Source organism: Protopterus annectens, chromosome 2.part0 (genome assembly GCF_019279795.1).
Source record: "Protopterus annectens isolate FY-2018-M chromosome 2.part0, PAN1.0, whole genome shotgun sequence".
NCBI lineage: Eukaryota > Metazoa > Chordata > Ceratodontiformes > Protopteridae > Protopterus > Protopterus annectens.
In genome coordinates, this window is record NC_056728.1 from 1,804,552,197 (window position 1) to 1,804,564,877 (window position 12,681).

Below are 12,681 nucleotides of genomic sequence, written 5' to 3' on the forward strand. Positions count from 1 at the left end.
GAGAGTTTCAAAGTTGCAGGCCTTATCCTCCTTGCCCCCCTATTTGGTTTTCCACAAGGATAGGGTTTTGCTGCATACGAATCCTTCCTTTCTTCCCAAGGTGTCCTCAGCAGCCAATATTAATCAGTCTGTAAATTTGCCAGTCTTCTTCCCAAATTTCCAAAATAGAGGTGAATGTATGCTTCATTTATTGGATGTCCATAGACAGCTTAGTTTTTACCTCCATAGGACTAAACCCTTTCGGAAGTCAGATCAATTGTTTGTCTCTTTTTCAAAACCATTTTTGGGCAAAGCTGTTTCAAAAGTGTCCTTAGCAAGGTGGATCACTCTCTGTATTGCATAGGTTTATAAGGAGAAAGTTTATCTCCTCCTGGTGTATTGAAGGCTCATTCCACTAGAGCAATGGCCACTTCTGCAGCTTTCTGGTCAAGAGTTCCGTTGGATGATATCTGTGCTGCAGCGACTTGGGCCAATTTGCACACATTCATCTCTCATTATAAATTGGATTTTATTTCTAGAGGGAGAGCATCCTTTGGCTCTGCAGTGCTCAGAAATATCCTTCCATAGCGGCCTCCCAGGAATACTAGTAGCTGGGGACTCTGTCCCTTAGGTGCAGAATGAATGAAGTCAACTAGTACAGATAAAGAAGTTGTGTTCTTACCATAACGTTCCATCTGAGTAGTAGACTTCATTCTTCTGCACCTTCCCTCCCTCCATCCCCCTCACTCTTCAGGTTTTTCCTGTTTAGGATTGTGGTTATGTTGCCACTTAGTGTCAGCAAACTCTATCTAGGGCTAGATAGGAGGAAGTGATGTAATATAGGTAAGGGAGGAGCTCGGAGCTGATGCTTGAAAAGTTTTGCCAGTTCGGATCCGAATGATTTGTATAGACTTCCTTCTCTAACTAAGGAAATACCTGATGTCATTTTCATTAGTTTCTCAGCAGATGGGTTTCAGATTTGGCTTGGCCACTTAAACTAGATTCTCAGATCCATCTCTCGAGCTCCTCCCTTACCCGTAATGCCACTGTATCCCTCCAGTGCGAATCTCCTACTCTTGAGCCTTTGGGTGAATTTTCAGTATTATGCAGTGGTAAGTTTACTTTAGTTAAATCATAAACAATTTTCTTTCACACTCCCTTCCTTCTAAATAGTTTTCAGGTCCTGTCCATCAGGCACTTCCTTTCCTACCCTTTTATTGTTTGGGTATGTGCTCAACTGCCATTGTTGGTACTTTTGTTTATTTTTTCCTGTAATCTTTCCCTTCCTACTGTTTAGAGGGCATTTTGTGATAACATTGTTGGGATGTTTATGTCCTGTAAAAAAAAAAAAGAGTGTAGCTGTGTTTAAATCTTCTTCTTCTCTCTCTCTCTATTTAGGACATGGCAGATAACTGACTGATTTTTAAAAAATGCACTTCATGTGGTGATAAGATTCCAAGTTCTGATGCCCACAAGGAATGTGTTTACTGTTTCAGCACTGCCCATTTAAAAAATGAGTGCTCCATTTATGCTGGTTTCAATTCCAGGGCTCTTTGTGACTGGAAAAATATGTTAGTGTCTACTGGGGCTCAAGCCTCCTCCAAGAGGTCTGAAAAGGGGAATCCTGAATCTGCCCCAAAGGGTAAATATAAGTAATTCCTGGACAAATCTACCACATGTGCTGTCTTCAGAGCTTCCTATGAAAATCTCAAACAAGTCTAATCTCACATCTTTGGATTGTATTTAATTGAAACCTAGATCACATTGGATCTGGTCACAAAGGTTTTTGCTGAAGCATATTTCCCCTCTGCTTCACTCACCTTTTCTCCTGGAAACTGAGGAGGCATTCTGGGCCAAATCTCCCAGGTTTTCTCTTGGGTCTACAGGAGCTTGTCTAAGGCATAGGTGGATAGAATGACGAAATTACTCAACTCTGATCCAGATGGGGGTAATCCCGTCTCAGTCTTCATTGGATCCATAAGTTTGCCCTTCACTGATCTGAAAATCATATCTTTCTCTGATCCATCCTGTGGCTTAGGAATACTCAGATCAGCGAATTGTTGAGGGTGTCCTCATCAGATCTGAAGACTGGTCTTTATTCGACTCCAGCAGTGTTCTTGAATCATCTGACTTCGATGCTTTTGGAACAGGACTCTTGGGGCTAAAGTGCCTGCACTGGCTTTGGGATGTTGGAGTCGACTTGAAAGTTATCGGAGCTGCCCTTTCCCTTGGGTGCTTCAGTGCTGGACAGCTTGGGTACGACTCCCTCCTGGACAGGACTCCTCAGTGATCTTCAGCTCCAGCACTGTTGGCCTCTCTTTCTCCTTGAGCCTCTGCATTTGACGGTTGTGGCAAGGTATTTCTCTATGCCTAAAGAAAGAACATCCTTGCTCTCCTCGGATCCTTTCTGTTCACCATTGGGTTTGAATTCTCAGCCTGCCACCTCGATACCACTGAGGCAGCCTACCAGAATGAGCCTGCAGTCAGTCCCTAGGGACTTTCCTGTCGCTTCAGATGCCTCAACAGACCATCCCACTGATGGGGTCCTTAGGAAGACTACGTGTAAAAGGAGACAGTTGGATTCCCTTTGGAAATCTGTCACTGAGGACACTAGTTTCTATGAAGGGGATGGGTACCCCAGATCTCCACCTGAGGTTGTTTCCTTTGGAAAAATACTGGAGCTACTAAAGCAAAAAGCGGTATGTTTGTTCAGCACCCTTCTCAGGTGTTCCTAGAGGCCTTCAGGTCTGGCCCAACTATGTCTTCGTTGACACCTGCAGCTTATGAGCTTAGAGATGTTGTCTCATGTTCCGCGTGGAAGGAACCAGATACTGTGGAGCCATTTTCCACGTGACCAGATTTTTAGCTCCCCTAAAGGACCAAGCACACTGGAGCAAGGGAGTCCCAGTAAATGAAATGACTGTAGTAGCAGCCACCAATAAAGAGCTTGCAGAGGACATCTTTTTCACCTCTAACATGGGGTCTAGGAATTTGGACAGATTTGCAAAGCGAGTCTGTGCCTCTGCGACCTTTGCCATGTGTTCGTTGAATTATTTGGCGCACTTTGCTAGGTTTTAAAGAGATTTGACAAAGGAACTCCCTAAATCTCTTTCTGGGTCCATGTCTGTGTTAGGACTAGAATACGGTTTCTTCATAATTGGCTATCCTTCAGTTTATATCTAAAGCATCCATCCATTGTTTACAGTCTTATTTTGGATTCATTACGTAGTTGGGCTACATTTAATGGTATGTTTGTTAGAAATATTAGGTGATGTATATAGGTGGAAATAATTTAGGAAATCTATGTAGTATGGACTTGTGTTACTGGTGAGACCTTTGACTATGATAATGATTTTTAATTGGTGATTGAGTTTTGAAATACATCCAGATAAAATCATTGGGGAGCCTGTTCTATAATAAGGACACTTTTGAGAATGGTGGCAACCAGGAATGAATTTTGTAATACTTCCAGTTTTTCAGGTAGTCATAGGACCAGTACTTTGAACATCCAGAAAGGTAAAAAAATATTCTCATGATTAAAGTGTAAACCCTAAAGTCCAGAGATGAAGCAGTATGTGAAGGGAATAAAGTCAATTAATCCCCATAACAGCAGAAGATGTCGGCTGTGTAACCTATGAGCCAGATTAAATCTACACATACAGCAGGAAGCTTTTTCAAGACCTCAAAAAGTAGACACTGCACAAGTACAAATGAGAGTTAAATTTGCAGTGAAATGTAGAAATACTTGATTTAAAACAATGAAATGTCCAAAAACGTAATGAAGTAGGTCAGCAAGCATGCCATCAGATAAAACTACTTGGGGGGGAGGGGGGTTATGGGTAGAGTGTTACTGGTCTGCTTGTCCCTTTTTTGCTTTTGGGAGTTGCCACTGAAATGATTACCATTGTGAATATTTTTATGAACTGTCAAGCTTTTTGTTGGCTAAAACAACTTAAGAGATATTATGATAATTACTGTTTACATAACGTCTTTCAGGTCATGGATCTGGCACCATAATTCTTGTGACTGATTTTTGAGGATACCTTAACTGGAAAACAGCATACAAGTTTGTGAAGCACTGTGATGCTTATGTTTGTCTCCTCATCTGGATTAATTTCACCTACCATTACTTTGCTACATATACAGCACACAACAAATTCACTGATCTTGTTACTCTTAAATTTGGTGTTCTGATTCTCACACCACTGAGCTTCATGTTTGAAAATGAGTTGCATTACGATTAGTTTAACTGAGGCAGAAAGTGCCCGCATGTTTTGTAGTGTTGGCACCTGTTTACAAATAGAACAGCTCTGTCGCGCACAGTTGGACAGAAGGAGCCCAGGGGCCCTTTAAATTTCCATCCTGAAAATGTAGTACCAAAATTGTACACAATTGAAAACTATTAATCCTGCATAATGAGTGGCAGAACAGTTATACATTTATTATACAACGACTCCCCCCATTAATATTCTAAAACGTGCGCGCTGATTGGTTAGCATGTACGTTATAAATCAGAGTTATAGTAATGGAAAAAGGTCTGGTCGCCCGGACTTTTTCCATTAGTTTAACTTTTTTTTTTTTATAACAGCAATGGTGAACACAAGATCTCCGTTGCTTGTTACAATGTGTCTCGCCATGTTAAACGAGTTTAACGTAGCGAGACACTTTAAAAAGCAACGGAGATCTTGCTTTCTCCGTTGCTTTTTTCAAAACTGTCTTGCTATGTTAAATGGGTTTAACCTAGCGAGACAGCTTTAAAAAAAGCAACGGAGATTCTCTGTTGCTTTTTTTAAAGCTGTCTCGCTGTGTTAAACTCGTTTAACATAGCGAGACAGGTTGTAAAAAGCAACGGAGATCTTGCTTTCTCCGTTGCTGTTGCCCACAGCTCTGATGTACTGCGTAAATATACGCATGTACAGTACATCAGAACTGCCGTAGAATACCCAGACAGCTTAGGAAGGGCAGCAAGGAGGCATTATACAATGCCATTACTTAAGAAAAGTTTTTTTTTTTTTCTTAATGTCTTGTATAATAGCAGTAACCCTCTTCTGGGTGTGGGTAATGCTGGATTTACCCACGGTTGGTTTTGTTTGGCCACTTGGGCTTTGCCCTCGTGACCAAACCACACCAACCATGGCTAAATCCAGCGTTACCCACACCCAGGCATGGGTTATTGCTATATCATACACTGTTTTAGCTTAGAGATATTGTACACGATCTACTAAATGTAAAATTCAAAGCTGCAAAAGTACATATGCCCATTTTATGACTGCAGTAGAGCACTTGGAGGCATGCATGGTACATGTACTATCTCACCCAAGAATTGCAAGACAGCCTCCCTCCGTGTTCTTGCCTTGCAACACCCTTGATGTGTGGTAATATCTATAACATGCTTACTGTGTTGTGCCTTTTTGTATATGTATACGACATGCTGTGACAAAGTGGGTGGAGCTCTGTTAAGGGCAAATGGAGGGTAGGCCAGGATTGAATGGGGCAGGTGCTATTAGAGGAAAATACAGAGCTTTTAATACTTGAAAAGGAAAAGAATCGTGGACAGAAATGAACCTGGTAGGTTTAGGGAAGGAGCAACAGAGCAAGGAATTTGGTCATCACAGCAGAGAAGCCAGCATGTATCATGTGGTTGGATAACTTGGAAATAAGAGGTGAGTAAATGAGTGGGCAAGGTGGTAATTTAGAACTTTGAGAGAGCAGAATGATGATGCTTTATAGATGGGCTTAAAAGTTTGCTTAGTAGGAAATAATTGGTCATTTTTTTGTTTGTTTCCTGTTTATTTTCATTCATCCTTCTTGCAGTCATTTGATCCATTCATTTCCCTGTGGTCTAGAGCTGATCACGTGATCTGTCTTTCAGGCAGCTGTCTGGGGTGGGGATTCTTTTAAATTTTTTATCCCTCCTTCCCCTGGGCTGTCATGGGCATTCTCAGATGTGAAGGGCAAAAGAGAGACAGAAAATGTAATTATTTCAGCAGTCACAGTTAAGCTGAATACTGCAGTAGTAAGGTTACACAAGCTTCATTACAAGCCATGAGAGGGTTTGTGCCCTGTTTTGCTGTGACGTTTGTTACCTGTTGTTGAAACTGTGTTTTGCAGTAATGTGGTGTTAAATTTGGAATAACAAATGAAGTTGGAAAATGGGATGCACACTTTAATACAGCCTGATATTATTACATGCGTTACAACTTTAAGTTTATTGTCCCACAGGTTGAATATCTTCATCTTTGTAACATTACAAATAAATGTTATGAATGTATAGCTTATTTGGGTCTAAAAAGTGTAAATCTGGGTTTTTGTTTTTGTGGTTAAGATAACTAGTTTTATCTTTTTTCCTCTTTTCTCAGGAAATAGACAGAAGACTAGAAGCAAAGCTGAAGATTGTACAAAAGGAAAGGTATGGATGTGTAAAATAAACATAAGGACATTAAATTTGAAATGAGGCTTAATAAAAAAGATTTGTCATTTTTGTGGACATTGAGATAACCGGGTTGTTTTGTCCACAAGTGTGTATGCTTGCATAGTGAGGTGCACAACATGATGATGGTGAAATTGAACTTGAGAACTCTTCCAAGGTTTCTCGCTAATCTGTCCAAATCTTTAATTCTACTGAACAGATGTAGTATTTTAAATGTGTTGTGGCATGGTGTTTGTAGTTCTGATATGTCGTCTTAAGGGAGAGCTGTGGATTGATGCTGCCATTGTAGGTTGGTTACTATGCACGTGTATACCCTTTTAGAGGGCGCTGGAATGGAAACAAGCTTTGTATAATGAGAAATGTTTGTCATTGCTTAGAGTAGTCCTTTTTACTTTGAATATGTGTCTGTCTTCCTTTTTGGTATTGGAGACTCAAATTTCTTTTCCACCTGCTTCAGAAGGCCTAAGGGATTTTTTTTGGTTTATGGTACATTTTGATTTTTTTAACACTTCATTTTTTTTCCTTGAAATGAGCTGTAATCCCTTTGATAGGGAATGCTCTGACACTGACTCTAAAGTCATAGACCCATCCATAAGTTGTTTAACTTCTTATTGAATTATGCAAGACGTAGGCAAACATGCATCTTCTATTAAAGAAGACAGACCATGTTAACATGTTCAGTAGCAAAGCTTGTACATCACGTATATATTTTTATACAATTGACATCAAGCAAGGATTGAGCAAGTTGCTTAATTCCTGCCTTCCCTTAAACTTCACTCCTGCTTCAAAACATAATCCATATATTGTTCTCAGTTTCCATTTTTTATGTAGTTTGCTTCTACCAATTTCAAAATCTCACTTCCAGTTCTTTTATCTCTGTTACAGTATTCATTACTTCATGTACAGTTGATTTAGACTTTGGACTTCCATTTTCTAGTGATTGCTTTTTTGGCAGCCACCAGACTTGCTTAATAAGCCCTTATGTGTAGGCAGATGTTCTTCGTGTTTCACTGTTGCAGTCATTGCATTTGGGTTATCTGCCTGCAGGTAGCCCTTAGCCGGCCTGAATACCGGTCTTGGATTCCTGCGTCAGATACTGTCTCTTCTTCTATGACGTCAGGAGTATAAAACGTGCAGCCAATGCCATTACATCAGTCTTTCGTGCAGCGCGGTGCCTGAAGCAGAAGCAGTTCGCAAGTGCCAGTCGGCAGACTCCTGAAATTTTAATTTTCGAGTTTCAGAACAGAAGTCTAAGAAAAAAGCTAAGTACTCCCACTGGGGATACTTTTTCTTGCTCTTAACTGATGTCAGTAAAAGTTAGCAATTGTCTTACCTGTGGAAAGCAAATACCTCATAAAGATTTTCATTCGTACTGCATTCCTTGCTTAGGCCCAGACCACGACATCCCTCGCTGTCTGTTTTGTGCCTTATTCAACCCCCAAACTATTCGTTGTCTGTCTATTTTCGCAGCAATTTTGGTACTCTGTTTAACTGTCCAGAAATGGCTTCGGTAAGCCATCTGACTACCGATGTTTAGAAAAAATGTAAGGATAAAGACAGATCGCATATGTCCAAAACTGCCGACGATGCTTCTGTTAAGCTAGTCGCCAGTTTGCCGGTACTCACCGAGGCACTTTCGCAACTCCTGATGCCCGCTACTTCAGATTCGCAGGCCTCTACTGAGACCCATTCGGAGTCCAGCATTCCTCCAGATGCTTCTTCGACTATGGAACCTGTGGATGTCTCTAGGGGTCCTGAGCTGCTGTGCAGGCACCGGCTTCTGAGGTGTATTCACGCCTACAGATTTGCATTTTAAACCGACGCCATCTTCTTCATCAAGGCATAAAACTCTACCCACGCCTAGAAAACAGACGTCCAAACCGCATGGTCAGGTCCATATGCCTAAACAAATGCTTAGAATGGCTGAAGACCTTATTACTTTAATTAGGGGAAGCCAGCCTTCCCCCTCTGAGACCTAGAATTGATTTTCCTTCTGATTCTTCTGATCAGGTTTCTGAAATTTCTGTTTCTTCTGATTACCAGGCTTTGCCGTTATCTACCTGTGAGGATTCTGATGCAGAGGATTCAGTTCCCTCTGCTTCCCCTCTAGAAGAATTTTCTTTTGGTAAAAACTTGCACACTCTCAGGGAGCATTTCTGCTGGGAAAGCCAGGATTACTCTGACTCCAAAAAGAGGCTTGGGGAATTCTTACTCCTCCCTCAACACGGGCCTTTAGCTATCCCTCCTGTTCTGGACGTTGTAGATTATGTTTTCTTGGAATCTAGCCTGGCCCCAGACACTTTAATTCCAGCTCCCAGAAAAACCTGCCTGGTATTAGAGTACCCAACTCTCACATGTTCCTCTTCAAGTATCCTATTGCGGATCCAGAGACCATTTCCCAAGGAGCAAAGGGCATTAAGGCTACTGCTGCCAAAAACCCTACCCCCTCTGATAGAGATTCCAGGGCCTTGGACAGATGGTTAAGAAGGGTGTACACTTCTGCTGCTTTGGCTATTAGGGCCTTAAATTGCCAGTTTCATATGTTAAAGTATCAGCAGCATATTATGGGATGACTTAAACAGAAAATGATGATTCCTGACTGTGGTGAACATAAAGAATTACAGGATTTAATGCATTCTGCTGAACAAGTTGGTAAACATACTTTGCAATGTGGTTTTGACTCTTTAGATGCGTCTTGCAGGGCTGCTGTCACTTGGTCTGTACTTAGAAGGCATGCTTGGCTTAAGTAGCAAAACTTGCCAGATCATGTTAAAGCTAAATTACTGGATGATCCCTTAAACCAAGACTGCCTGTTTGGCAACAAAGCAGAAGTCATCCTTAAAAAGATGGAGGAAAAAGCTAAATCTATGCAAACTGTTTAACATTTCCTGCAAGTACAGCCTCCCAGATTTAGTAGGCATTGGCCTTCTAAGAATTGTTTTTTTCCAGTCTCTTCCAGGCCTTGTCAGTCCATACCCAGGAACAGCAGACCACCTAGGTTACAGTCTCAGGTTACACACAGTCCTAAGCAGTGGGGGGCTCCCACTTACAAAGCAGGAAGTAGCAAGACACCCCCCTATGGAAAATGTCACAATGACTTGACCTTAACCCTTCCAAGCCCTGCTCAACTGCCTGCTCCCTTAGGAGGAAAGCTCGCCATGCATGCAAAAAACTGGGAACTCATTACCCAGGAGAAATGGGTTTTAAATATAGTTTTCCAAGGATACAGATTCCACTTCCACACCCTACCAACCCCAAATGGTTGGCCAGTCTTACCCCCAAATCAGTGGGCAGAGGCTCAACAGCAGGTTCTCTCTCTTCTAAGTATCAGGGCTATTCATCTTGTCCCAGCAGAAGAAAGGAGACAAGGTTTTTACTCAAGACTTTTCCTGGTACCCAGAAAAGACGGCTCCTGGCGTCCTATCCTGGATCTTTCTATCCTAAACACATTTTTGGTAATCCCAAAATTCAAAATGCTAACACTTCAGCTGTTTCCTATGCTAGGCAAAAATGCCTGGTTAGCAACCTTAGACTTAAAGGAAGCTTACCTGCACATTCCAGTAAGGGAATCTTGCAGGAAATACCTACGCTTCAAAGCAGGCTCCATACAGTATCAGTTTTCTGCACTTCCCTTTGGCTTATCTACTGCGCCCAGGGTATTCACAAAGTGTCTAGCTCCAGCCATTGCATTTTGCAGGCAGAGAAATTTTCAAATATACCCATACCTGGACGATTGTCTGACTCGGGCAGAAAGCCAGACATGCTATTAAAACATCTGGCATTCATAAAGAAACTTCTAACCTCACTGGGGTACATCATAAACAAAAATAAATCTCATCTAGTACCCCGCCAACAAATTGTATTTCTGGGAGCAAGCTTGAACACAACTTCCTAGATGGCTTACCTCACGCCAGAGAAACAAGTTTATTTGACAACCTACTTCAAACTACTGGCCACAAAGACTCTGCTATCTGCAAGGAAAATTTTGCAAGCCCTGGTGTTCATGGCCCTTTGCATTCTTCTAATTCCATATGCAAGACTGCATATGAGGAAACTACAGTGGTATCTAAAAAGTCTATGGTGTCAACATTCTCAGTACCTGGAGTCAAGAATTCCTATCATTCCTTGTATAAACCAAACTCAGTTAAAAGAAGAAAACTGAGAAAAACAAACTGGATACGCTCCTATACCAGCGGGTTGTTCTATAATGCAAAAGCACACAATCCATGAAATCAGTAATTAGAAAATGTATTTATTTATTTTGTGAAATAAAATTTCTAATTACTGATTTCACGGATTGTGTGCTTTTGCATTATAGAACAACCCGCTGGTATAGGAGCGGATCCAGTCTGTTTATTCCTTGTATAAAGATAGAGTTCCTTTGGTGGACAGAGGCCTGCCACCTCAAGGGGCTCCCTTTCAGTCTACCCCCTGCCGCTCAAACCCTGACAACAGACACATCAGACTATGCATGGGAGGCTCACTTGGCAGGGCAGTGCATTCAGGGCAAATGGAACCAGAGTCAGATGCACCTGCCTATCAACCTAAAAGAAATGTTAGCTGTACAGAATTCCCTGATAGCCTTCAAGGACCACATCCTTCCAGGACAATTATTGGTAAAGACAGACAACACCACAGTTATGTGGTACATAAAGAAGCAGGGGGGGAACCCATTCATACCCTCTCTGCAGACTAGCCATGGCTGTGTGGAATACTGCCTTGAGCTACCAAGTGCACCTACAAATTCAATTCCTGCCAGGCAAGCTAAATTCACTGGCAGACTACCTAAGCAGAAATCCCATGGACCCACACGAATGGTAACTGGAACCAAAAATATTCAACCCCTTGGACAAATGGGGGACTCCAGAGGTAGATCTGTTTGCTTCTTCACAGAACTACCAGTTGGACAAATTCTGCACAAGGACTCCCCACAGTCAAGCTTGGAAAGTGGATGCCCTGTCCTTTACCTGGGAAAGCCTCTCGTTTTTATGCCTTTCCCCCCTTTGCCTGTCCTATCGAAGGTTCTGCTAAAGATCAAACAGAAGAAACCAAGGACAATTCTTATTGCACCAGACTGGTCTTGCCAGCACTGGTACCCCCTCTTGCGCAGCATGATACTGCTGGATCCATGGCACCTACCTCAGACACATTCCCTGCTGTCCCAGCAGGCAGGCCGGATTCTGCACCCTCATCTTCAAACCCTGAACCTTGCAGCCAGGCTAATTTCTTGAGCTCTCCAATAGCATCCCTCAGTAAGCATATGCTAGAGGTCATTCTGGAAGCAAGGAAACCTAGTACTAGAAAATCCTATGCTGAAAAGTGAAAAGATACTGTTCTTGGAGGCAGACCTAGGTCTGGGAACTACGGTGCCCAGTTTACCCTATATTCTTCAGTACTTAACAGAAATGCTTCACAAGGGCCTATCCTTCTCGTCAATTAAAATTCATGCCTCTGCAATTTCAGCACATTATAATACTAAACCACCCCTCTTCTCTCACCCCCTGTTAAAGCAATTCCTCAGAGGGGCTAAAAATTTAAGACCCCCCCCCCCCTCAGACGAGCCCCTACTCCAGCCTGGGACCTTAACTTTGTATTGGAAAAGCTCACTCTCCCTCCATTTGAACCAGCTGCAACTGCAGAGTTGAAATTCCTTTCTTGGAAAACAGCCTTCCTTCTAGCCTTCACATCAGCAAGAACAGTGTCTGAATTACAGGCCCACATGGCAGTGGAGCCCTTCGTTATCTTCCATGCAGACAGAGTTTCCCACAGGACCAATCCTTCCTTTATGCTCAAGGTGGTGTCTTGTGGCCCTAAATCAGTTAATTCATTTGCCTACTTTTTTCCCCGAATCCACAAAACAGACGAGAACAACTTACACACTCTTTGGATGTGCACAGGCAACTTAGATTTTATTTGGACAGGACTAAGCCTCTCAGAAAATCTGAACAGCTGCTAGCTGGCTTTGCTGCAGGGGCGGAGGGGAAGGACATTTCAAAGCAAACCATTTCTAAACGGATAGCCCATTGCATTAATTTCTGCTATAAGCACCATGGAAAACCTACCCCACAGGGGATAATATCACTTCACCAGGGCTGCATCTATCTCTACAGCCTTTCTCAGAGAGGTCCCTACCAGGGACAATCCTAGAAGCTGCTTCCTGGAGCTTTTGTACATACCTTCACCAAGCATTGCCACATGCGTATTTTTTTCTTAATCCAGAGCTGGTTTTGCTACTGCAGTTTTGCAGGGCTTAATAGCTGGCCCTAATGCTC

The 12,681-nt window shown here is 42.3% G+C and overlaps 1 long non-coding RNA gene across 1 annotated transcript in view; it reads left to right on the forward strand.

The window, feature by feature from the left end:
- Positions 1-6,382, forward strand: part of LOC122793635 — a 204,047-nt gene extending 197,665 nt beyond the window's left edge. The window contains exon 2 of the long non-coding RNA XR_006363499.1: positions 6,339-6,382. This is a non-coding gene — a long non-coding RNA (uncharacterized LOC122793635). The remainder of the gene's footprint in view (positions 1-6,338) is intronic.
- The last annotated feature ends 6,299 nt before the right edge of the window (positions 6,383-12,681 follow it).